We start from the raw sequence: 26895 nt of genomic DNA, 5'->3' as shown, positions 1-26895 counted from the left end.
GTGAAATCGTGAACGTCCAACAAAGCAGGATTTTAGCGCACAGCTTGTGAAAAGCAGTGCACAGCACTCCCTCGGGTTTTTAAATATATTTTTCTGTGTCGTTTTAGCTTCAGTACCATTTTCACTGTCAGAGTTACAAATTTTAAAACTATTTCAATACCTGGACCAGGGCATGATTTTCTGCCAAGGCAAAGGTTCATCAGTCAGAATTAGTTGTAGACAGTGTAATAAACCCAAACACTCATACAGTGCACAAACAACACAAATGTGACCTGTTCTGAGGAAACTCAGCCTACTGACTATAGTCAATTGATGACTGAGATTTCACAATAACAATGGATATCAATGAGTTTTTATATGAATCAGCTGATTACAATTTGAAAATGTACAGTAATTGTGAATAAAGTTAATGGTAAAGCATGTGGTTTCAACATATGGTGTGGACAGGGTGAAGAGGAATGGGTGCTGTTTTTCAAAGCACAGGACCTGGAATAAATCAAAGTTTATGGCTATGCCACACCTATACTTTTGGATTTAATGTTAGGATTTTTTTTTTGTTTTTACTGTATATATAATAGGTGTTGCTGTGTATAAATTGACATACAAAAACGATTACATATTTTATAGAAATAAATATTTAAAATAATCATATAAATAAACATAAATAACAACAATCAACCAGTACCCTTGCAAAACTCCAATACTGGCCAAATCAATCAATGTCATTTATTGCTGACTTTCTGTAGCTTAACAACTCAATGCCTTCACTATCCCTAACTTCACAAAGTGTTTCATGCAGGCATTAGTCAATATGCATATAAGTTATATATATATTATATATATATATCATATATATATATATATATATATCATTTTTTTTTTATAATAACTGAAAAAAAAATAAAAAGACAAGATATGGTCATGGACGAACTAACAAAATTCAATTTCAATAGCCTACTCATCTATACTCTCTCGGCTATGAAGAACTTCTCTTGAAATCAAATGTGGCACCTCGGCAGATCTCCAAGATAAATGATTAAGCAAGAATAAATAACATCTAAAAGAAAGCCTCTCTCCAGGTACAGACCAGACTGTACACATCCCGATTCTTTCAAATCAATTATTTATGTTAAAAAGGCAGGACTTTTAGGAAGTGGAAATGCTGTTTCAAATATACCGTCTACACAAATACATTGCATTTCACAACCTCTTGGGCGGTGGGGGAGAGGGGGTTGATGGGGCTACTGCTAGCACAGGAAACACAGGTCTGCAGTGACTCTGCCCTTTTCTCTGCATTAATAAAGATGGTACAAGCGCTCTGGCAACTTCAAACCTTCATGATTAATGAGGCTGCCCCAAAAGTGAGCAATTCTAACCTTCTGCTTGTAGAGGTTTTCTGAATGCTGCACATGCCGTTGCAATGTGCTGGCCCAAGCCACAGCTCTAGCTCTGACAAGGGTGAGGTTACTCACCTAATGATGGATTACATTAACCAAAATCTAACCTGACATTAGAGGTTTTTAAAGTTAAACAAAGGCTATAAAGTTTTAAACAGAAATACAAATCGAAAATTAAACAGTAGCTTATGTAAATGAACTGTTTTACAAGGGTCTCAAACTGACTAATTTTTTTTTTCAAAAAGATGATACACTGTAAATCACTAACCACTGCAATGGTGTTTTGCACGGGGAAATGCATACAAAAGTAAAATATGACTTGATATTAAAGAAACTACTTTTTCATTGAAAATGTGTCACGATACATTAGTTTAAACTGCAAACATACATTTACAACTAAACAGCTAAACCTTAATAAGTTGTGGTGGTGTAAAGATAATATTTTCTGTTTCAGGTTTTAGTATTGAAAACAAAAACTTAATTGCAAAGCCACAGGTAAGCACAGTATTGTGGCTGAAGATTCACAGCATGACTGTTGTCTAGAGAATCAAGCCCCAGATAAACAAGTTCAGGGTGTGAATGAGAAATAAGTAGTACTGTATGATTTCCATTACATGAGAGTAGATGTTAAAACTTCATGCTGATTTGAACTCAGCTCTTGCCAAGATAAGCACCAACTAAGATGTAGCTTTACAGTAAACTAATGTGATCCATCTGCATCTCCATCCATTTGCGTTTCTTTCCATCTGATGATGTTGATATCCTTCTGCCTGGTGTTGATGGCTGAAGTGTAATGCTGGCTCCAGGGATCAGCCACAGTGCGGTCTCCCCAGCGCATCAGCATGACAACTGTTTGGATTGAGCTAAGTAGTTTACATTTCTGGGGTCTTCAAGTGGGCACCTTCCGTCCTCTGTGTTTCATCGACTAGCCCACGACACCTTAAGAGGGCTCGACAGTGATTCTGGGGTCCCAAGATCACCCCCCCCCCCCTACAGACTTGGAGTTGTCTTTGTCCATTACACATTTGCCAACAGTGGTATGCCAACATACTGCTATGCCAAACACTGAATCAACAGTATAAATAGATAGCTCATCTCATTGTCTCTCGTCCCTCAAACAAGCATTATGCTCAGCAGAATGTGCTTATTCAATTCTTGCCACCCAGTAAAACTGCAACCATTTACAGCTGCTTATGCAGTGAAAAGCCCTGGTGCAGTAGACTGCACTGCAGTACTTGAAAACCATAAATGACCACTGACTTCTAACAGTGCTTGGAAACTCCATGTACCAATTCAAAGTTGTTGTTTTTTTGTGTGTGTTATTTTTTTTCCAGATTGCATCTTCTAGTTTTTCTTTTGGTATATCTGCCAAGACACACTGGAAATGAAGTGAAGCAACTGACTGTTAGATATGTTTCAAGTGAATCAAATCCAAGAATAATTCAGTATAATTTCATTACATTTCAGATGTTTTTAGTAGATAGAGTGGGGTCCATTCAATTCATTTAAAGAATGCTGGATCTAAAAACCCACACTCTTTCAATGTTACGCTCTTTACCAACACCCTTTTATGCAATTTCATTTGGTTTTAAAGTTAAAAAATAAAAAAATAGTCTCTGATGCTGATTTAATCCCCATCTTTGAATAATTTAAATGGCCACAGGTGTGCCATAGGTTAGGTCAAGTGAAAAGACCCCAGTAGGTCTCCCTAGAACAGTGGTCCTGAAAAGCTTTTAGGCCACAGACACATTTTTGTTTTTCTAATGTTGATCTTTTTCACATTTGACATTTAAATACAGTACTTCCTCCAAAATGTAAAATAACATAACATGAAAATGCAGCTTTATCAAAAAGCAGAGACTGAGAGCACAGGGTAGCTGAATGCACTGAGGACCATTGTCCTACAATGTAAATATATAGGATGTCCTAAAGCAATTAATGACAGTAAGGAGTAATGCTTCAGGTGATTAAAAAAGCTTGAACCTGTGTTGATTTATTGATTCACTGTACACACTCTACTGTACCAGGCACATTCATTATATTTTTTTTTCAGCAGCTCGGGTTACATACACTGTAAAAAACACTCTTAGCCCCCTGAAAATTCCATCATCTATTTAAATGGATACTGAACAGAGGTGGTTAATTCAACCCCTTCATGTCTGCTTTACTATACTGTTAACAAAGTGTGAAGCAAACTGAACTCCTACAAAATTACAGTAGAACCCCTATTATCTGAACGAATTGGGACCAGGGCCAAATCGGAAAATCGAAAGTTTGTAAAATCCAAAGAATATCTTTTAAATAATGTTTCTTAAAGCAAACTACTTTCCCCTGGTTATTTTAAAATGTTGAATACTGTGACGCTGAGCAATCCCAGACAAACATTTGCCCCCTTTCACAGCATAAGCAATTTAGAAACAGTACAAAAAAAAAAAACAGTAAAAAAAAAAAAAAGGTTTTACTTAAAACTTACAATAATATTACAGTATGGTATAGTAGTACTCATGTTTATAATGGCTGGAAAAAAAATCTGACACTTTGAGTTGTTTAAGATGAGAGGCTCTCTTTGCAATTGCAAGACCACGTAGCAGCTTCATCTACAACAGCTTGTTTGGGTCTGTATCGGACTGTTGCTCCAAGTTTAAAACGGTCCAGCCATCCCTGACTAGAAGTGAAAAATTCATCCCCATCCCAAAGCTTGATTTAAGTTCTTGGCCTTCTAACACAGCAAAGGGCCGCTGACAGGTATAACTTCCCTTCTCGCATGTATAAACACCGATAGACAGCTTCAATCGAGATTAGCGCCCTTGGCTCGTTTCATGGTTTTCCGTGACGATGGCCCACTATTAAAATCAGTTAGTCGTACTATATTTCATAATCTGCGCAGCATTGAGTTTAATGTTCCATTTTTTTACTTCAATTGGTAAAGTTAGTACAACATGTTTTTGCTTGTTTCCTGAGGCAGTTGAAGCCATTTGGCAGCACTGAAAAGGTGCGACATTATCACAATGCAAAATGAAACCATTACAAGGAAGTACACAGGAGCATTTACTGCATTTCAGGGTTTGCGCTGTTGGCAGCAAGGTGCAAAAGGGTGGTTCGGTTAATACGGAGACCTGGATAATGGGGGTGTGGATAATGGGGGTTCAACTGTATAGTCTTATAAACCAAAGCAAGGTTTCTCCAGGCAATTATGCAATGCCTGTAACTGTAAAGTTGATACCATGCTGCAGAGTTAAGGAGCTCTGCTCAGAGAGTTCTGCATTGTTCATGAACTTTGCAGTTTTCAACTCGTCATATCATTGAATACGAATTAATGAAGCACAACTTTTCTGCATTTTGTAGTATAAAAGTATAAATGCTCTGGCAAACACGATAAAATCTCAATAAAGGCAAAATGCTGCATACATGAGATGAAGAGCCTACACATAATTCTACTTTTACTCACACTCATTCAATTTTATTGAATCTCATTAATTTACTCCAACAGTTTATCATTCATTTTGATTGTCCTTTCGTTATAATGAATGCCTCGATATAAAGAACAAAAGGCTTGGACCCCAACAGGTTTGCTATAGACAAGGTGTAATGTATTTCAAACAGGATTCACTTATCTGCCTTCTTACATATTCGCCCTTACTCTGGTCTCACCTCAGTCGAATATGCGACGGATTACTGTATTTATAATAACTTTGCCAAATACAAAGCGAATACGTATTTGAGACAAGATCCTCAAATATTGTCCTTTGATTCTGAGCATCCAAAGACTTATAATTCAAAGTTTTGTTTTACAGTTTGGTATTCTGTCCTAAATAAATTATATATTAAAAAAAAAAAAAAAAAAAAAAAATCTGTTAAATCAGATTTTGCCTTTTATTGCGACTGTGGTACCATTCAGTACAGCAAAAAATAATAATAAGTGGTACTTTAGGTGAAACCGCCAGACAGTTTTAAGAAAAGGTTTAAAACCACTGTCATAGGGGATTTTCTGTGCCTCAACTTCAACCCTTTCTCATAGCACTGAAGCATTCCCACATTCAATGAACCTGAAATGATGTCATGAATGCGTGCTAAAGGAATAATTAACCATGTTGAAGTACTGGAATAAATATAAAGAGTAGCCAAAAAAATGGAATTCTAAGACTCGAACAGCGGGGCTTTTATTTTGTGAGTCTCAATTAAACATTCATTGACTGATTAAAATAGCCCAGATACCCTATTTGGATTACAGTACTCGCACATGTGTGTTTTCAGTTATATAGTTATAGCTGTAGTTACTGTGTTGTTGTTTTTTTGCTTCCTGCTTTAAGTAAAAGAAAGTGTTCTCAATATTGACCAGTACTGTATTATCGACTTCTTTGAGACTGAATGTTTAAAGCTATTAGAGATAACTACAGGACTGGATATGTACTGGGAAACATATATGTCGAAACAAGGGAAAAATCCACTCCTGACAGCTTGCAGCTTGCAGGAAAGGCATCAAGGAAACACTTAACAGGACTGTCAGAATGGAACTGGCTGTCTGATAGTCAAGTCATCATCTTACTTATTTGGCAGGCTGGATCTCGGTCTCCAAGGGTTAACAAAGGAAAATACAGCAGAACATTGATAAAGAAAAGCTACTTCCCTGACAGACCCGGTAAAGATATAAAGGCAGCCTTTATAGAATATATATCAGGGTCAGAAAAATGGCAAGGGGAGTTGAATCAGGCTTTTGCTGTATATTGAACACACATCAGGCCTGCTATTAACCACAATTAACTGCAAAATTAACCACATGGAAAAAAACAAAGCTATTTTATTTGCAAATGATTTACTGTAGGCTTCATTTCACTAGTACAGTATGTGCATGATTTCTCATTTTAAGTGGCTGGCAAGCCAGCATGTCTGCCAGTCCGAGATTAAACATCTGCACTGAATGAATTCAATTTGAAATCTCAAACCAGCAAAACAGAAGATGAAAACGGCCCCATCCACTCTCAGTAATGACAGACTATGGATCAGATTCTCACTGACTTATTGAACAAGTTTATTTTTGATGGGAATGAGATTAACAATAGAAGCATCTTCGAAGGTGTTGGTTTTGTTTGGCCTTTCTGGGAAGTTTGACCACGTTTTGTTAATCAAAAGCAGGGTGGTTTTAGTCTGGTTCACTGCAGCCCCAGGGAGTTTGATTTAAGAGCTGTTTGCATGCAAGTTCTGCATGCTTTCCTCCCTTTGCATAACTTTCTCTGTGTGTCGTCGTCCTACCCACCCATATATATATTTATTTTATTTTGTTTTTTTTTTGTTTTATGGTCATTATTCATCCAAAAATGGAATCCAAGGATTTCACTTTACAGCTTTTTCTGCAGCTCAGTGTTTTAACACGCAACCTGTTTCACCTGGCATCCAGAGATCAATTTAAATATTCAGCACACTCAGGCAGAATGATAATGAGGGGCTAGATAAAAGTAGAGTCCCATAAGGTTTTAACGTATGGAAAAGGAGATAGACATAGCATTGATTTTTTAATTTATGGAAAAAGTTTAAATCACATATACAGGGATTGAATTAAGACGCCTCTTGCACAACAGCTTCACCCATTCCATGTTTTAATACAAGATTGATCAGCCACAGTATACTCCAGACCAGGGGTTCCCAAAGTTTTGGTGATGGAGGGCCAATTTCCGGAGGTTGCATGGGATGGGGGGCGGCACAAGAAAATGTACCACTCATGAAACCGAAATATGTCCCAAATCATACCTTTATTTCCTATATATTTTTGTATTTAAATTAGGAACGCATATTATTACCACTGCAACACCAGCAGCTTTGAAATGTATTTGTATTTTATCATGTGTCTTGGTGCCACAACAGGCTTAGGTTTGAGCAGCAATATCATGCTGTCACATCTTACATTGTCCTGGTCACAGCAATTCAAGAAGATAATCCCGAAACAGGTATTCTTCAAACTATACCAATGAAATTATTTTCTGGGTTATTCTTCAGTAGTGAGGCAGAATGTATCTTGACTTGTACAACTAACCACTTCACTAAGAGCTGAATGTATGTACAGTGAACTCCACTTAATTTGAATCTCTGGGGACCATACAAATAGCTTGAGATTTACAACTTATGTAAATTGCCCCATGGTGTGGACATTTAGAGCAATTTGCATAGTAAATGTGCAGAAACGAAACACGACGCTACTGTATTTTACCTTTATTTTTTATTTCTGAACTCAACAAAATAATCACACATTTCTATTTAAAGTGCACCATTAACTATTCATAAATGATCTGCCATTACATTGGTGCTTCTTGTGCAATTACATACGATTGCTAGGTAACATCCTGCTAGCTGCTGTACTGCAGAAACAAAAAAGAAATGTAACAGTAACAATTTTAAACTGTACCCGGGTACTGTTACTTTGGGGGGGCGCACCAGACATCCTCGGCCCGCGGGCCGCACTTTGGGAACCCCTGCTCTATAGGTAACGAGCTCAGGTGTGTCTTACCAAACTCGTAGTAATGCTAGGAATGGATGAAACTGCTATGAAATGGGAGTCTTATTTCCACACCTGCAGTACTTTGAAACACACAGTGAAGAACGGTCTAGCCACAGTTAATCAGATAAAGGATATGTTGTGCCCAAGCCAAAAAACATAACAGAAGCTACAACTGGGATCTAATTAAACCTGCAAGACCACAAAATATGAGACTCCGTGTATTTCAGCGAAAGCCCCAATACCAATATGTTGCCGAGCCAATGCAGGGCAGAGCGAAGAGACATGCTTTTATAGCAGAGCTTATGGGAAACATTAACTCCGGGGTTTAGTTTTCATAACCCTGGCTGCATGGATAACACTGTCACACATACAGTTGTGTACGGGGCTGTGGCATTAACTACCTGAGAGGCCTGAAGTTGGGGAAAATTGTAAGTATGAGGTTATATGAATATTAATATGCAACGTCAACGTAAAGTATTTTGCTAAACATACTCAAATAACCCTGATTGTCTAACAGTAGCATCCTTAAAAAAAAAAAAAAATGTAAAAAATAAGCAGCAACACATCACATCACTTCACATGTCAAAACAAGCAGCCAGAAATAGATTCATTTTTAACTTTACAGCCTTGTGATCTGTAGTATATGACAAGATGCACTTCTTGGCTATACTGCAAAAGAAACCCACAATCTTTGTTGTATCTATGTTGAATTTAGTTTTAACCGATGTACAATTCAATTCAGTCTGCTGACAGCGTTCCCTGATTAACTAAATGAAATGGATGCAATGTACGTTGCCCTAGACAGCATCTACAGTAGGTGGATACTGAAGCTCAACTCAACCAAACACCAAGTAGAATGGCTCAAGAATGAGACAAATGTGCAGGTGAGTACCAGGGTAAAAAAAACTAGACCTGTGTTCAGCAATTTACGATACACACAAAACCATAATCAACAGCAGTGTTTGCATACATAAGATCCTTCCAGAGGCCTGTGTCATAGTTGCATATTTGTGGTTCTGCTTATTTGCTTCATAGTGCACACCCTGCTCTCTGGATAATTACACTGTGCATTACATTAAACAGTGAATGTACTCTTAATACCCCACTTAAATGGGTAAAACTGTGTTCCAATAAGTTCAAGGAACATAAAAGAAAGCTAAAAAAATCACTTGGTCATATTACCTGAGTACCACCCACCAAGCAACTAACAGTTGCTTTCTGTCCTTAAACAGATAAGCTCTGCGTATAGGAACACCTCCTAAGAAAACACTTCGTCTAAGGGAACACCCTTGTGGTGAAACTGATTTTTCCCCATTGTAAATGCTCCGGCTAAAGGAACAGAAACTTTGCTTAAAAGAACACCTAACTCCGGCTATAAGAACACTTTGCTTGCCTCCCGACGGGTGTTCTCTTAGCCGGAGACTTCTGCACTGATTTATGCAATAGCCTTGTTGTTAGTCTTTGTGTACTGAAATTATTGTATTGAATTTAATACTAAACTTTTATTGGGCAATTCTGCATTCATCTCGGTAGGTTTACCTTCATGAGAAAAATCACATGATCACCATTACCCCAGCTAAAAACAGATCAGTAATTGGTTCTGGCACCAGCATCCAGTTATCTTGTAATAAATTAACCAGCACTTATTCCACAGGCTTACAAAGAAGCACATAGGAGTATGATGGTGTAGGACTCCGGGAAGAGGAAATTAAGTGAAAAAGACCGTGTCTCTCGGTTGGGTCTCCCTTCCTGAATCCTGAACACTGAATCATTCATGCGTTGTGTTCAGTTTCAGGGCTGCAGCCAAGGGGTCCGTGCCCTTGGAAGTTAACATTACTTTGTCTGGATAAATAGATCCTGTCTTCATGCACTCACTGCAGCCTGAATGAGTCAATGCTGGGAGTCAGGGTCAGAGAGTCATGTGAAGCAAATTGAGAGTGAGGAAAGAAACCAATAGTGATCTGCAACTTGCGCAATGATGCCTGCTTTCTCTCTCTCTCTAAGACAGGCAGAAGAGGTTGGTTCTCAACAAAGTGAAAGAAACACTGAGAATTAAAAAAGCAATTTAGTTTTTTGTGAACATTTTAGAGCTAAAGATTTCATAGGTGAGTATGTCTGGTAAAGCTATTCTATTTAGATGTGATATGCATCGGATACCTGTATGCAGTAGTTCCCCATTGATGGCAGTGTGTGAAACTGTACTCTCTCAATAATGAATAAATAAATATGGACAGCTAATGAGACAATGCGCATCTTAAGGGACAAATATTCCACAAGGTTGCGGAAGAACCGGCGATCACAATTTCGAACTCTCTTGCCACGGTTTTCAATTTAGCAAATTGGATTTAAATAACAGCAAGACTCTGGCTATGCTATGTGGCTGTTGTAACTGGCCTCACTAACTATGTAGGTGTTCTCTGGTTAATTGCAACAGAAGGCAGCATTGCCATGTAACAAGTGAAAGAATTTAAATAGATCTGCTTCAACCATTTTCATTAGGGTTCTGTACTGCACTTGGAAAACTCATTAGACGGTAAAGGCTATCCTGACGCTTGCAATGCACAAACAATGCTCAGAATCTCTCCAGCCGGGAAACCGTTATACCAGACAATTAGAAGAGCTGTTCAATTCAAAAAGCACCTTTCATGAACGTGAGCACCTGAATTCCTTAAATAAAGAGAGCAGTAATGTTAGCAATATGTTTCTATATCCCTCTATATTCTCATTGGTATGCCAGTGTAGCATGTGAAAGTTCCAGAGCAAATTGAACAGAACCTCATAACTAGGGGTGTAATGACTCATTGTGTGCAATGAGTTGCGATCCTCTCTTTACACGATGCACTGTACAGTAATAGAGGGGTGTATCTTTTATGACAGCAGATGAGAATTTTCTCTAGTAGTCATTTTCCAACTAGAAACAGGTTAAAAATCTTAATTGAGATGTGGGTCTTTCCCTGGATGAATACAATTACATTTACTACAGGTAGGTTGCTGGGACAGTACTTTTTCATTCATTTCTATGTAAGCAACAATTGTTAGATTTAATCAGCCAGAGTATTCAAACCAGCTTCCTCTACAAAGAACAAGAAAAGCTTGTGTTTAACGTCACCGAACACATGGATTCCTGTTTGAAATCCCCTCTATAAACTTTGACATCGATTAGTGAGTGCATTAATATCCCAAGAGGGTCTGTATCATAGTTTAAATTATTAATTAAAGAATCACATAAACCTTACACTGGTAATTTAACAGAATTTTTTGCCCCATGAGCGCTCACAGACACATGTGGCTATTACACTGTACATTGCCAGACGGTTGGAAAATGGCAGATGGAAATGGCAGCTAAAACAGTAGTGTTGGTGGCTTTGAAACCACCTGTTCTATTTACAAAAACCAAGGGCCTTTCAGATCAATGGCAATGTTTCCACCTCTCTCTCTGATATATATATCTACATATATATATATATATATCTCTCTTCTCTCTCATTTTTCAAAAATTTGAAAACGTGTAATGATAATATTTGCCATATAGTATATAATATATATAGAATATATATATATATATATATATATATATATATATATAGTACTGTGCAAAAGTTTTAACTATGTGTGAAAAAATGCTGTAAAGTAAGAATGCTTTCAAAATTAGACATGTTAATAGATTATATTTATCAATTAACAAAATGCAAAGTGAGTGAACAGAAGAAAAATCTACCATGGAGGCCATGGCTGTAAGGAATGTACACTCCATCTGCCTAAAGGTTGTATGGTTAGGTTCAAAGGAAACTAAAATAATGTGAAGACAACATAAACAAACTGGGAAATAAGGTCATGGGTTTTAAGACCATGGGGAACAGGCTGTTGTCAAGAGTAATTATCAATTGATCTTAATCATGTAATTGCTTGATTGCCCAGCAGTTAAAACGGGGTAAGCTGAGAGGCTCAGTGAGAGAGAGCAGAGAGACGAAACAGTGAGAGAATGGAGAACGGTAAAAGTGAAAAGGAGACTTTATTTTGAGGGTAAGCAGAATTAGCCTGCCCCTGTTTAGTTTAAAGGGAAAAATAATAACTGTTTAGTTCAGGACCCGAGAACGGGGTAGGTTTGGTTTGTTTTCTGTTTGTTTGTTTTCAAATAAAACCACACTCCGGCGTGTTTCATTTCAAATACGGCTTTTGTTTGGATTTGTTCAACTATTTTACACAACACAACGTCTTTAACCTGGTGAACGACAGCGAATTCTTCACTATATATATATATATATATATATATATATATATATATTTATATATATTATATATATATATATATATATATATATATATATACTGTAGAATGAGAAATGAGCCAATGTCTTATCCTCTATACTGGGGAAGAACAAAAGGACCACTTTGTAAAAAAAAAAATCAAAAAAAGAAACTGGTTGTAATTCCTGAGTGCATGGTTTGTTTTTTGTGATTTATATAATAAGTTAATGTATTGTGTGGGATGTCTCTAATTACAGGGAGAGACAATGTTACTGGGTAAGAAGGACGGAAGAGAATAAAACAGGCAGTAAGAAATATCATCCAAAGAAAGCAACCCAAAGCACTTTAATTAATCAGATGTGTATTAAACAAGTTCACAGAGGACGCTTACTGCAGACAATAAACTTCCATTTCAGATTACAGAGCAATTTAGCATTAAACTTGTAATCAGAGACATGCCTTCCAATTCATTAGGCATGACTCCCTGCTTTCAGTTCAAGTACACACCATCAGAAGAGAAGAAGAAACCAAGAGTAAGTGCAGGAGAGGAGATGCTGAATGCTGTGATGACGTACACAAAGCCATCAATCGTCAATAAAGCACAATGAATAGAGCCTGCCATATTACAATCAACAAACGCAACAATTGCTATAAGTGTGTGTTTTAAATCACTCTAGAGATACAAGATGAAAAGACGATGCAGCTCTAAAATGATCAAGGCAGAGTGATGAAGGCAGGCCTGGGATGTATTTGAACAGACAGTCCTGAGTGTGCGACCTATTAATATTAAAACAGCCCGTCCAACAAGGTCATATGATTGGGTGAAGTCCTCAATCCAATGCCGCTACTTATCTTTTAAATGTTCAACTGGGGACAAGAGCTCTAAATCTTGTGTTACCCAAGTTTATAAATAGGGCTTGCTTTTTTTGTTTTTTATTTGTGAGTTCGGGGGTGATTTATTATTATTATAATTATTATTATTTTATTATTATTATTATTATTATTAGGCAAAATTGGTTATTAAAAATAAAACACCACTCAAAACACATCGATTTTCAGTTTGTATATTAAATGGCATGTACGCTTCACTAATACAAATACAAACATTAACTTACTGTGCTGAAGTGAGGATAGCCACATATAGGATTCCAGCAATGCATTTTGCTTCCGAGAATTATGAGAACAAACAAATTTCATTTTCTGCCCATGTATCCATCATACTACAAACTAGTCATGTTTGTTTTTTCTCAGCCACCCCCAGCATATGATTATAGTGTACTGTAGTAATTAATCTCAGCCAGCATAATAAGTTATTTACATTTTTTTTTTCTAAGATTAAACATTCATCAGGGTACTCTGATTAAGGTTTGATATTTATGTAGCTATACTAAAGATGTTAATCGTAATCATCATCATAATAATAATAACAGCTGTCGCTGTACACAAGAAAAACATGAATATGCATGAGCAGAAGCATAACTGTACAGCACTTTTCAGGGTCCTCAGCAGGAAGTTTTCAGTGTGGTGGTGGGAGGAACAGGTGGCGTGAGCGGGTGTGCGGGGCGGGGAAAGAAACAGATCCTCGCAACCCCCTGCAGGGGAGGCAGGTCAAGTCAAGCACATGCTTACGCTTTGTGGGACAGCTCATAGGATGAGGGGAAACTAGGTTTTTGCCATAGTGTTATCGTTTCTGTCTGACTGAGAAACCTGTTTTTACCTTTCAAAACAGTAAGAATGGCCTATGATTATGTGGATATAATTAGTGCTATTTTTATTGTTGTTTCAAAAATGGCATAAATATTAGGTTTCCTAAAAAAAAAAAAAAAAACACCACACAGATGCCCAGTTTTATTTTAGACCGGTTCTTATTTTTCTCCGGCAGAGGGCACTGTTGACCGTGGGCTGCCTATCAACGATGAGAGACAGCACCACGGAAATACCACAGCTGGTACACGAACAGCAAATGCACTCGCAGGTGCTCAAAGAAATAATAATGAAAACAGAAGGCGAAAAGAACAAGGGAAAATAAAACAGTAATAAAACTACAAATAAAAGGTGCTGCACTCGGCAGCATTATCCTGGTCGCCGCTACCCGCACGACCCGGATCACCGCCCTATTCTGTCAGCTATCTAGCCTGCTCTTTTACAATACGCCAGGGTCTGCCCAAGAGTTCCCCGCTCTCTCTGTCTCGCTGTGAATCTTTCTTTTCTCCCGGCTGATTCCCGGTCCTGAATCAAAGCTTCCGCACTCTTGGCGCGTCTAAGTGGGCAGACCTGAGGAAACAGCAGAGCGTTATTTTATAGGACCAACAATCACCCAAGACCCGCCTCTCAGCCATTCAGAGAGGGGGAAAGTCCACACACCCACTTTCCCACCTCCCCGTGTCACTGCCATGACTCACAGGCGGTTATTGGGCGACTGCCGCCCTCTTCCTGCAGCCCGTGAACACGCCAGCAGAGTCAGTACAGATCTCTCCCTGTTACACTGTCGTTTTTTTTTTTTGTTTGTTTCAATCATAGCCTAATACTGCATGGTAGTAGTTTCTGCATGTGAGTTGTATTGTATTATTTGTAGTTAAAATAATATAGGCTACTCATTGACTACTAAAAAATAGCTATACTAATAACGTGCATCATCTCACATTTTAAATATTCAAATAAATTTTATTGTGATCATGTAATTGAGAAGTTTTGCTTTTGCTGCCGCTGTTCCGATATATTAGGTTGTTGCACAATAAAAAAAAAAAACCTAACTTACACTTGATCACACGTGTGATTTCAAGAGTGGAAACCTGTTTTTCACTGTTGCTCCATAGTTAAGGAGTATACAACAAACATTTCGCTAGCAAAACTGGACATGTACTGTGTCTCATGTTTTATATTTTAAAACCTACATACTATATGAAAATCTATCTCTGGGAAACTGAAGTCATATAAAAGGATTATTGTAAAATTGTGGAACTTTCAATTTTTTTCTAAAGACCTTGAAATAAAAAAGACTGAATACCTCAAAACTGTTTGGAATACACATTGCTGTTACACCTGAGCTAATTTAGGATTGCTACTACAAAAGGGGGATGGACGCTTATCCAACCAAGCTATTTCAGTTTTCATTTTTAATGAATTTTCTAAAAATTTCTAGAATATTTTTTTCACTTGGAAGTTGTGGGGTAGGATGTGTAGATAAATTAAAAAATATATTTTAATTATAGCAGCTATATGGCTATATATATATATATATATATATATATATATATATATATATATATATATATATATATATATATATATATAGGTGGAAACATTGCCATCGATCTGAAAGGCCCTTGGTTTTTGTAAATAGAACAGGTGGTTTCAAAGCCACCAACACTACTGTTTCAGTTTTAGCTGCCATTTCTATCTGCCATTTTCTAGCCGTCTGGCAACGTACAGTATAATAGCCATGTGTGTCTATGAGCGCTCATGGGGCAATAAAGTGTAGACTTTCTACAGGCACTGTACATGTATACAGGACATCTACCAGATGATCGTAGAGCCTGAAAATCTCAATAACATTTTTGTACATAACATCAAGTTTTGTCATGGATAAGCAGTTCTCAACGTACCTACAAATCTGATAGATAGGTCACCTCCATATCCTCTAGATTTTTTATTTTTTTTTAACTGGAATTAACTTGTGCTAAAGAATGTACCATGGCAAGTTCCATCATAATTAGAAACAAGGATAACTCTAGATTTACAATTTATTGTAATCCTAAACTATACAATGCTATAGCAGTGCTTTCCATCTAGTGACACAGTAAAGGAATACGTTTCTGACCAAATTCATTTAGTAGCTAGTTTTAATGTTTAAGAAATAGCTGTGAGTTTAGTTCTGTAATAGTTAATTGGGCATGTTTAAACTGGACAACCCTTACACCGGAGCTCCTGCACTTAGTTTCCTTCACACAGGTTTCTGTGAAACTCCCACAGCATCACACAGAACCAACAGCAGCTCCTGAGGCCACAGCCTGTACCTAGAGTCACCACTCTGCTGGAAAAAGAACTGGCACTGGTTATTCAGTAAGCAGAGATTGTGGAGGCTTTAATCTGTGTGCACACATACATGGGCTGCTGCGTTTGACATGGAAATTAAAGAAGAAAGATTTAGCAACAGGTTCTCCGTGGCAACAAACTCTATTAGCAGGACTCCCAGTGGATGAAGGCTTGTTTTCATGCGGAGACTGTTTATGGGGTAATGGCATGTAGTCCAATCAGCTACTGAACTAAAACATTTTCCTGCTTTGTACTACAGTAGATGTGCTCCTTACTTGTATCCTTCATTTCCTTATTTCATATAACAAACAGGAAACTGTAGAGAGAACTGAGAGCCAGTTCCTGCATTAACATAACCACACAGCATTTAAAAAGGTTTAACACATGAACCACATAAAATTAAATTTTTTTTGTTTTATCTTTTTTACATAAAGACACCTACACCACCATATATAATGTAGCAAGGGAATAAAATGTACAGTGACAAAGAGCCACAAACTTTAAAAAGTGCTTAATTACTATCACACACACTATTAAATGAAGCTGACCTTTATTTTTTCCAGTACATAAGTAATATATATTGATATCCAAACACATTTTCACTATGTATAAAAGCATAGTTTTGTTTTTATTTCTTATTTGGGTGAGTAGCTAACTATCGTTTATTTTCTTATACCACATACAGGCAGTATTTGTAGTCACTTTTAGCATTTGTAGACTTTTGGCATTCTTTACCACGCACGTTATGAAAATGAAATACAAACTTTCAGATACAACTCAAAAGCTGTATTCACAAACATAATATCTAGCATTTGTATAGCAGAAACACCATATTTAAATGGAAAAAATAAACATAAAATGTTTATTTTCAAAATTAGCACATATAACGCATGACTATCGTAGCGGTTCTAGCGTTAACTTTTAAAGACAGAGGTTCAGAATCTTTTGGAAATTCTTTGTCAATGCGGGCATGGTTTATAGTGAAATAACGCTGCAGATCTGAATACTTGAACTGTGACATACAGGCAAGAGCCCGGTTGCATAACACCTTAAGTGAAATTCCACCCTTAGTTTTTCCAAATGTTCTACTTAAGTAATATTTGTATTTAAGTATTTCCCTTAAGTTGTTACCCGTTGCACAAAACAACTTTTGGGGATTTGACCGAAATACTGTCTTTTAAATGTCTGTATAATGCTGGAAGCAGATTAACAACCCCAAACAAGAAGAAATCTTCAAATACAATGACAGCACTTCGTTTTTTTGCAACTCATGGCTTTTAATTACTATAAAAAATTATACTTAAAGAAAAAACACATTTGGCCGGTTGCATAACATCTTAAGTGAGATTAATGGTTAATTTGCTACTTCTGTTGCGAATACAGCCATACAAATATGTTTAGTGTACATATTTTTGTAATTTACCCGTTTTTTGTGATGCTTTTCTGAAATCAGACACACACACACACACACACACAGTACTGTGTGTGAAAAAATGTTGTAAAGTAAGAATGCTTTTAAAAATAGAAATGTTAATAGATTATATTTATCAATTAACTAAATGTAACGTGAGTGAACAGAAGAGAAATCTAACTCAAATCCATATTTGTTGTGACCACCCTTTGCCTTCAAAACAGCATCAATTCTTCTAGGTACACTTGCACAAAGTCAGGGATTTTGTAGGCATATAGTCAGGTGTATGATTAAACAATTATACCAAACAGGTGCTAATGATCATCAATTCAATATGTAGGTTAAAACACAATCATTAACTGAAACAGAAACAGCTGTGTAGGAGGAATAAAACTGGGTGAGGAACAGCCAAACTCAGCTAACAAGGTGAGGTTGCTGAAGACAGTATACTGTCAAAAGTCATACACCATGGCAAGACTGAGCACAGCAACAAGACACAAGGTAGTTATACTGCATCAGCAAGGTCTCTCCCAGGCATAAATTTCAAGGCAGACAGGGGTTTCCAGATGTGCTGTCCAAGCTCTTTTTAAGAAGCACAAAGAAATGGGCAATGTTAAGGACCGTAGACCAAGTGGTCGGCCAAGGAAACTTACTGCAGCAGATGAAAGACACATCATGCTTACTTCCCTTCGCAATCAGAAGATGTCCAGCAATGCCATCAGCTCAGAATTGGCAGAAAACAGTGGCACCCTGGTACACTCATCTACTGTCTGGAGAAGTCTGGACAGAAGTGGCCTTCATGGAAGACTTGCGGCCAAAAAGCCATACCTCCGACGTGGAAACAAGGCCAAGCAACTCAACTATGTACGAAAACACAGGAACTGGGTTGCAGAAAAATGGCAGCAGGTGCTCTGAACTGATGAGTCAAAATTTGAAATATCTAGCTGTAGCAGAAGGCAGTTTGTTCACCGAAGGGCTGGAGAGCGGTACAAGAATGAGTGTCTGCAGGCAACAGTGAAGCATGGTGAAGGTTCCTTGCAAGTTTGGGGCTGCATTTCTGCAAATGGAGTTGGGGATTTGGTCAGAATTAATGGTCTCCTCAATGCTGAGAAGTACAGGCAGATACTTATCCATCATGCAATACCATCAGGGAGGCATCTGATTTGCCCCACATTTATTCTGCAACATGACGACCCCAAACATACAGCGAAAGTCATTAAGAATTATCTTCAACGTAAAGAAGAACAAGGAGTCCTGGAAGCGATGGTATGGCCCCCACAGAGCCCTGATCTCAACATCATCAAGTCTGTCTGGGATTACATGAAGAGAGAGAAGCAACTGAGGCTGCCTAAATCCACAGAAGAACTGTGGTTAGTTCTCCAAGATGTTTGGGCCAACCTACCTGCCGAGATCCTTCAAAAACTGTGTGCAAGTGTACCTAGAAGAATTGATGCTGTTTTGAAGGCAAAGGGTGGTCACACCAAATACTGATTTGATGTAGATTTTTCTTGTTCACTCACTTTGCATTTTGTTAATTGATAAATATAAACTATTAACATGTCTATTTTTGAAAGCATTCTTACTTTACAGCATTTTTTCACACCTGACCCCTGACCAATTCTCTCATATTACTGAATTACAAATGGTACATTGAAGTTTGGTTCTGTTCGATATTTTCTTTTAAAACACAGAAACTCAAAATCAATTATTGTAAGGTGACATTGGCTTTATGTTGGGAAATATTTTTAAGAAAAATAAAAAACTGAAATATCTTGCTTGCATAAGTATTCAACTCCTGTGCTGTGGAAACTCCCAGTTTGCACTGATGAAAGAAATTGCCCTAACGAGGACACAATTACCTTACCATTGGCCTCCACTTGTGAACCATCAAAGTTGCTGTCACATTTTCTGGATAAAAACCCCACTGTTGAAGGATCATTTGTAAGGCTGTGAATCTGAAGGAAAATGAAGACCAAAGAGCATTCTACAGAAGTTAGAGATAAAGTAATACAAATGCATAGATTAGGGAAAGGGTACAAAATACTATCCAAGTGTTTGGATATCCCAGTGAGCACCGTTGGATCAATAATCAGGAAGTGGAAGCTGCAGCACACCACCCAGGCACTGCCAAGAAAAGGCCGTCCCTCAAAACTCAGTGCTCAAACATTTGTGAGAGAAGCCACAGAGAGGCCAACAATCACTTTGAAGGAGGTACAGAGTTCAGTGGCTGGGAGTGGAGTAATGGTGCACCAGTCAACCATATCAAGAGCTCTGCATAACACTGGCCTGTATGGGAGGGTGGCAAGAAAGAAGGCGTTACTCAAAAAGTACCATCTGAAAGCACGTCTGGAGTTTGCCAGAAAGCATGAGAGTGACCCAGCTGCGATGTGGGAAAAGGTTTTGTGGTCAGATGAGACCAAGATAGAGCTTTTTGGACAAAACTCAAAGCGCTGTGTGTGGCGCAAACCTAACACTGCCCATGCCTCAAGACACACCATCCCTACAGTGAAGTATGGTGGTGGCAGCATCATGCTGTGGGGATGCTTCTCATCAGCAGGGACTGGGCATCTTGTTACAATTGAAGGAAGAATGGATGGAGCAAAATACAGGAAAATACTGCAAGAGAATCTGCTTCAGTCTGCTAAAAAACTGAAGTTTGGGAGGAAATTCACCTTTCAGCAGGACAATGATCCCAAGCACAAGGCCAAAGCAACATTGGAGTGGCTCAAGAACAAAAAGGTGAATGTCCTACAGTGGCCCAGTCAAAGTCCTGATCTCAATCCCATTGAGAATCTGTGGCACTATTTGAAAATTGCGGTCCACAAGCGTCGTCCAACCAACCTGAACAACCTGGAGCAAATCTGCCAAGAAGAATGGGCCAAAATCACTCCGACACTGTGCAAAGCTGGTACATACTTACCCCAAAAGACTTAAAGCTGTTATTGCAGCGAAAGGTGGCTCTACCAAATATTAATGTGTGGGGGTTGAATACTTATGCAAGCAAGATATTTCAGTTTTTTATTTTTCTTAAAAATATTTCCCAACATAAAACCAATGTCACCTTACAATAATTGATTTTGAGTTTAAGTGTTTTAAAATAAAATATCGAACAGAACGAAATTTCAGTGTACCATTTGTAATTCAGTAATATGAGAGAATTGTTCAGGGGTCTGAATACTTTTGCAAGGCACTATATATATATATATGTGTATATATATATATATATATATATATATATATATATATATATATATATATATATATATAAAAAATCTTGTGAATGCTGTGATTTACCATTAAATTTCTTGTATTCACACATTCAGTTATTTCTGCCTTTTTTTTCTGCTTCATGGCAGTTGTCAAATTCGGACATGTTGCCTGTTATTATATGCCTTTTTTTAAATTATATTCCTCCACAAGTATTATGTTTTCCTCCTCTGACCAGTTTGGGTTTCTTTATTTTTTATCAGCCATACTGTAGTTTTCCTTAACTGCCCAAACGTTGCCATGGAGACAGGATTTACAGAGTACAGTAAGGTACTTGCCTATTGGTTGACATCTTAAATAGTCCATGCATACTTAAATGTCTTCCCTTAGCTAAGGAGAGCAGTTAAGATGTTGTGTGCAACAGCCTTAAGTTTTTCCCTCAGCCAAGTGAAAAATACACTTAAGCGAAATACTTAATAATAAGATGTTTTATGCAACCGGACACTGGCCAATAAGGCACAGAAGTTTTCCATTGCGTTCAACAAAAAAATCCATTACTCTCCCACTCCGGTAAGAAGGTTCGATATTCATCTTCAGATTTTCTTTTTCACTATTTTTTTCTGCCATTATGAACAAAAAAGAGGCCGGTCCTGTTCAAAGTAAAGTTAACGGTTTCCATGTAACTCAAGTCCTGAATGCACAGTAAAGTAAGGGTGGAAATGATTTGCTAGTTAGTTGCTATGCAACAAAAAAGTGTTGCTGCTGATTGGTTAAGGTCGGAAATGGATCAGCTTGTGATGGGGAAAAAAAAAAAAAAAAAACTGAGACTTATTGTAAAAATAATACACATATAAAAAAAGAAAAAAAAAAAAAAAAACTTATTCATTGTGTAATGAAATATATGGGAAGTTCGAAGCATGCGGCTCAGGAGACGCTGGTTAGCCACCCCTGCTATATGCTACAGATTGTCACAAACTGGTGATTGTTGGACAACACAATATATGGGGTTGGGGTTTAAATTTTTTCTCCTCTTATTTTTATTTACTAAATGTTTAAACTAACTAAGAAACACCCCTAGTCTTTAAAAAAAAAAAACACACCACACACACAAAACAGTCTAAGAAGAGACTACTGGTCTGTGTTTATTCTGGCTACTGTCTGGAATGCACATTAACCCAACCGCCCCCACCCCCCCTTACACTACATTGATAACCAGTCCTGAATCACTTCCTACCAACTGGCCCCGCACACTTCCAGTGCCTCATACAGTGTTCCAGCTCAGCCTGACTGTCTTTGAACAATGCTGATGTTTAAGCAGGCACAGTGGGGGCTGCTAGACCTTAAAACTGGGTTTAAAAAAATAAATAAAAAATTCAGCCTTCAAACTCTTGTGGCCATCAATTGAACTGACACAACAACCACAGATGACTTACAAGGGGATGGTATTCTGACAAATTAACTACAGTTGACATCACGCTGACTCTTGATTTGAGAGGTCGGGAATCCTCAAACACAGCACATTCATCATTATTTGAAATAGCATTGGCACAAAGGAGTTCTGCTAGGATGCTATGAGTGCAGGTAATAAATTCCTTCTGCTGCTGCGTTGCTCAACATGCAAGGCTTGCTTTGATCAAAACAATATACCAGATAAGCATTGCAAGTCCCTGCTTATGAGCAGTCAGAAACACACACTGTATAGTTATTTTGACCGTTCTTTCAGCTTTAAATGTCTCTTGCTGGCACATCTACAAAATAAAATAAAAACATACTATAAAATGCTGCTGCATGATAGAGTCAGCAATGTTTCAAAAGCAAGCTTGTTAAAGGTTGGGAAAGCAAATTAGTGTTTTGCCGTGCACTGAAGCCCATAGCGAAGCAATGTGTTCTTAAGCCTGTGCATGGCCAATATGCTTCCCAACCTCTGACTTGGAGTGTTTTGAGAAATGGAATATCAAGAAAATGTAATATGGAACAGTAATATGGAACAAACATATTTACTTGGCTAAACATATGATGCCAAAAATGTGTTTATTTCACTTAGGGATAAGCTACAGTTGGATTTTATTACAATATTTACAGCATTAAGGAATCCCTTGGATTGCCTCAAAAGGTGTGTCTGTTGTTATTCTAGGCTTACCCTATAATATACAAATTCAGCAGTGATTTTTTGTTTTGAATTCCTGGAGGGCTACAGGCTCATCAGATCACTTAGTTTTGTTATGAAACTGAAAATGCAAAAGATTTCTAAATGAAAGTAGACTATTTTAGGCACCTCTATTAAAAAGCAAAACGAAATGAAATGCTATGTAAATATAAATCTCCTGGGTTAGTTCATACTTCAGTAGTGAAGGGCAGAAAAGAAGAAGCAGATGACAGTTCCCTTTCCTATGCAATCAAAAAGTGCTGAAAGGCTGGTAGCAGAATGTCTCACAGAATTGTTAAAGGCTCTTAAATCAAAAAGAAAGAATTATTTATAATTTCACTTATTTATTCAAGTAACTTGGGAGTAACTTGAAGTCTCAGGCAAGTGGTGATTGATCACACTGCTTTTAATTCACAAAGGCTTGATGAAAAACAATATTACTGTAAGCACTGCCTGTGATGATCAGATGAACAGACGGACAGCAGGCAACCGGCAAAAGGAGAATTCGGTTTTTAAAGCACATTAACCACCGACTTAAGAGTAAGCCGCTTCTAATGTCATCTGATTGCTTTTTTACAATTCCCTTATTATTTTATGGTGTCTGTAATCATTCTGGTTGCTGTTTCTCCCATATTGAACTCTTATCATTTTTTCTCTAACTCAAGTCCAATGACAATAACCCCACATTCACTGTAATTAACAGTTATATTTTCTGGGGCATTTTTTTTCATTTAGTTTTTTATTTTAAAAGGCAAATCGATCACAAAGGCATTTAGACTTACTAGGTGGTGTGGCGCTGCTTTAAAGGTTTGGAACGTTAGTCTTGTTTAGGGAGTTGGGACTGCCTTACAAACAACTAATCCTCACAATTTATTATACATCCTGCCCTATTGTTTTCCATATCTTGCAAACTGGATTTTATTACAGATGTTTACGTACTTGTGCAGCAGAAATGGGCTGTACAGATGTGTGTGCAAGGAGGTGTTCCTTTATAACCTCAGGGCTGAGTCACTTCATGCAAACATTCTACCTGCAAAAAAAAAAAAAGACAACAGTCAATGCAACACCAACAACTAACAACTGCTAACCTAAATAAAGTTGGACCACTATCTCCCAACCATTTTTTACATAGTTTTCTGATGTAAACCCAGCAACAACCATCAAAAAACATCAAATTGCAAAGATGTCTTGGTGGTGTTGGGTTTTCCCCAAACCGAAACCGGATTATCATAAAATTCCAGAAAGAATGATACTGACAAAAGATGAAACTGAAAGCGACAGTTCTGTACAATGAAAAAGCTTTGGCATTGTCAGCACTAAGTCTGCCACATTTTCGGGAACTCATTGCACTTTTTTTTTTTTTTTTTAAAGTAGACAGGTTATATTACCATCCTTTAATAATTTGAATATGTAGTCTGGGTGTTCAGGTGTCTAGAGCGGTCCCCTTTTCAGGTTTGTTGATGAAAGATGCTGGTGCTACTAGCACTGCAGGAATACCGCAAACACTCAGACTGCATCACTTGTCTTAAACATTTGTTTAAGACAAGTAAGTATTTCTGCATTGTGTTCCTTTATAAATTATAACAGAAGAGTTACTCTCGCTACACATGGAATCTCAGTATTGAGCAATCACACAACACCCACTTTTTAAAGTTTATTTTACAAAGATTTAACAACTGGGCAAGTTAGATTGTTTCCAAGCATTCCTAAAAGAGATAAATATTTTAGCAATATCTATGCATTTTAATGGGGCTTCAAAAATAGGTGGACAAGTTGACAACTAGTTGACTGAAGGGGTTCGATTTGCAAAAGCAGTAGACGCCTAGTTGGCTTTGCTTTTGAACAAATTTATAAAGCAGTGCCACAGAGCTGTGTTGCACTACCTATCTCCACTATCTCTATTCCACTTTTGTTCTCTTACAATTCAGCACAACCCTGTGCTGTTTAAACTAATACAATGTACTGTTAGTACAAAGTTGTTGAAAGGCACAGATCGGGGGATGGGTATAAAAAAAATATCAAAGGCCTTGAATATCCCTTGGAACACGGTCAAGATCATTATTAAGAAGTGGAAGGTGTATGGAACCACCAAGACCCTGCCTAGATCAGACTGTCCCTCCAAACTGGATGACTGAGCAAGAAGGAGACTGATCAGAGAGGCTACCAAGAGGCCAATGGCAACTTTGCAAGAGCTACAGGCTTTTATGGCCAAGACTGGTCAAAGTGTGCATGTGACAACAATTTCCCAAGCACACCACAAATCTGGCCTGTACGGTAGGGTGGCAAGAAGGAAGCCATTACTCAAGAAAGCCCACCTTGAATCCCATTTGAAGTATGCAAAAAAACACTCAAGAGATTCTGTAGCCATGTGGCAAAAAAGTTTTGTAGTCTGACGAAACTAAAATGCAACTTTCTGGCCTAAATGCAAAGCATTATGTTTGGCGCAAACCCAACACAGCACATAACCTAAAGAACACCATCCCTACTGTGACGCATGGTGGTGGCAGCATCACGTTATGCGGATGTTTCTCATCGGCAGGGACTGGGGCACTTGTCAGGCTAGAAGGGAAAATGAATGGAGCAAAGTACAAATAAGTCCTTGAGGAAAACCTGCTGCCCTCTGCAAGAAAGCTGAAACTGGGACAGAAGTTCACCTTTCAGCATGACAACGACCCAAAGCACACAACCAAAGCTACACTGGAGTGGCTAAGGAACAAAAAGGTAAATGTCCTTGAGTGGCCCAGTCAGAGCCCCGACCTAAATCCAATCGAATATTGGTGGCATGACTTGAAGATTGCTGTCCATCAACTCTCCCCAAGGAACTTGACAGAGCTTGAACAGTTTTGTAAAGAAGAATGGTCAAATATTGTCAGATCTAGGTGTGCAATGTTGGTAGAGACCTATGCCAACAGACTCACAGCTGTAATTGTTGCCAAAGGTGCTTCCACCATTAACTCAGGGGGGTGGAGACTTATCCAATTATGATCTTTCAGTTTTGCATGTTTAATATATCGTTTTTTTCTCAATAAAAAAAAAAAATCATCATTTAAATGCATGAAACACTGATGCACTGACACAACAAAATGTGAAAAAAAAAAAAAGGGGGTGCAGACTTTCTATAGACATTGTATACATATCTACCTGGCAAAGACACATTGTGTCGAAATGCGTCGTGGTTTTTGTTTGTTTTGTTTGTCTTGACAAATGTTTTTCAATAAACTATATTTTAAATCAGAAGCTGACAGTGTGTGCGACCAAGTGTGTCTCTAAGTTGGCAGATCGCAGCAAATCAATAAGAAAAATAAGGTTTGTTCAACTGCACAAAATGAATGCTTGTGACCAACATTCAATTGTGACAGTTTCTTCGGTTATAGTATATATATATATATATATATATATATATATATATATATATATATATATGCCTAGATCTGACCGATCCTTATATATACCAAATCGTGGCCGCATTTTAATAGGGAATAATAAGATCAAATGAAATTCAAATAAAACATGTACATGTGATGCATTTTGTAATCTTATTTGTGAGATTTATTAGATTAAGAATTTTGCCATAGATGGATCTTAAATACCAATTTTATCTCCTACTGTGAATGAGCACCTGTATGCATGAAAGGTTTTAATTCCATAATATTCAAAACATCTCAGATGCCAAAATATCAGAGTTAGATGCTGCCATTCGATACCCTGGGAGTACAAATGGCAGTTTCATTTGGGCAAATTGCGATATCACCGATCAGTGGAGATACTGGTGATGGATAGCTAAGATGATAATAATAATAATAATAATAATAATAATAATAATAATAATAATACTAATAATTTTATTAATTAACAAGTTGTGTAACAATGTTTTTATTTTCATTATTTCTTACATAGATGGATAATAAAAGATGTGTTTACTTACGTTGGGTCAAAGCTAACAGGAAGAGCTTTGCTATCT

At 37.6% G+C, this 26895-nt stretch overlaps 1 protein-coding gene across 3 annotated transcripts in view; it reads right to left on the bottom strand.

Annotated features, from left to right (window-relative positions):
- The window catches only part of galnt1 (UDP-N-acetyl-alpha-D-galactosamine:polypeptide N-acetylgalactosaminyltransferase 1), a 235325-nt gene that overhangs the window by 159317 nt on the left and 49113 nt on the right, over window positions 1–26895 (bottom strand). For 2 of the 3 annotated variants that reach the window (XM_041248207.1, XM_041248208.1), the window contains one exon: window positions 23874–23964. The exons of the other annotated variant lie outside the window; for it this stretch is intronic. The gene's annotated coding sequence lies outside the window, so the exon portion shown is untranslated. The remainder of the gene's footprint in view (window positions 1–23873; window positions 23965–26895) is intronic. 3 annotated transcript variants of the gene reach the window in all.

This window comes from Polyodon spathula, chromosome 4 (assembly GCF_017654505.1).
Source record: "Polyodon spathula isolate WHYD16114869_AA chromosome 4, ASM1765450v1, whole genome shotgun sequence".
In the NCBI taxonomy this organism is placed as follows: Eukaryota; Metazoa; Chordata; class Actinopteri; order Acipenseriformes; family Polyodontidae; genus Polyodon; species Polyodon spathula.
The sequence above is the reverse complement of the archived record's forward strand: the minus strand, read 5'-3'. Positions and strand labels throughout refer to the sequence as shown.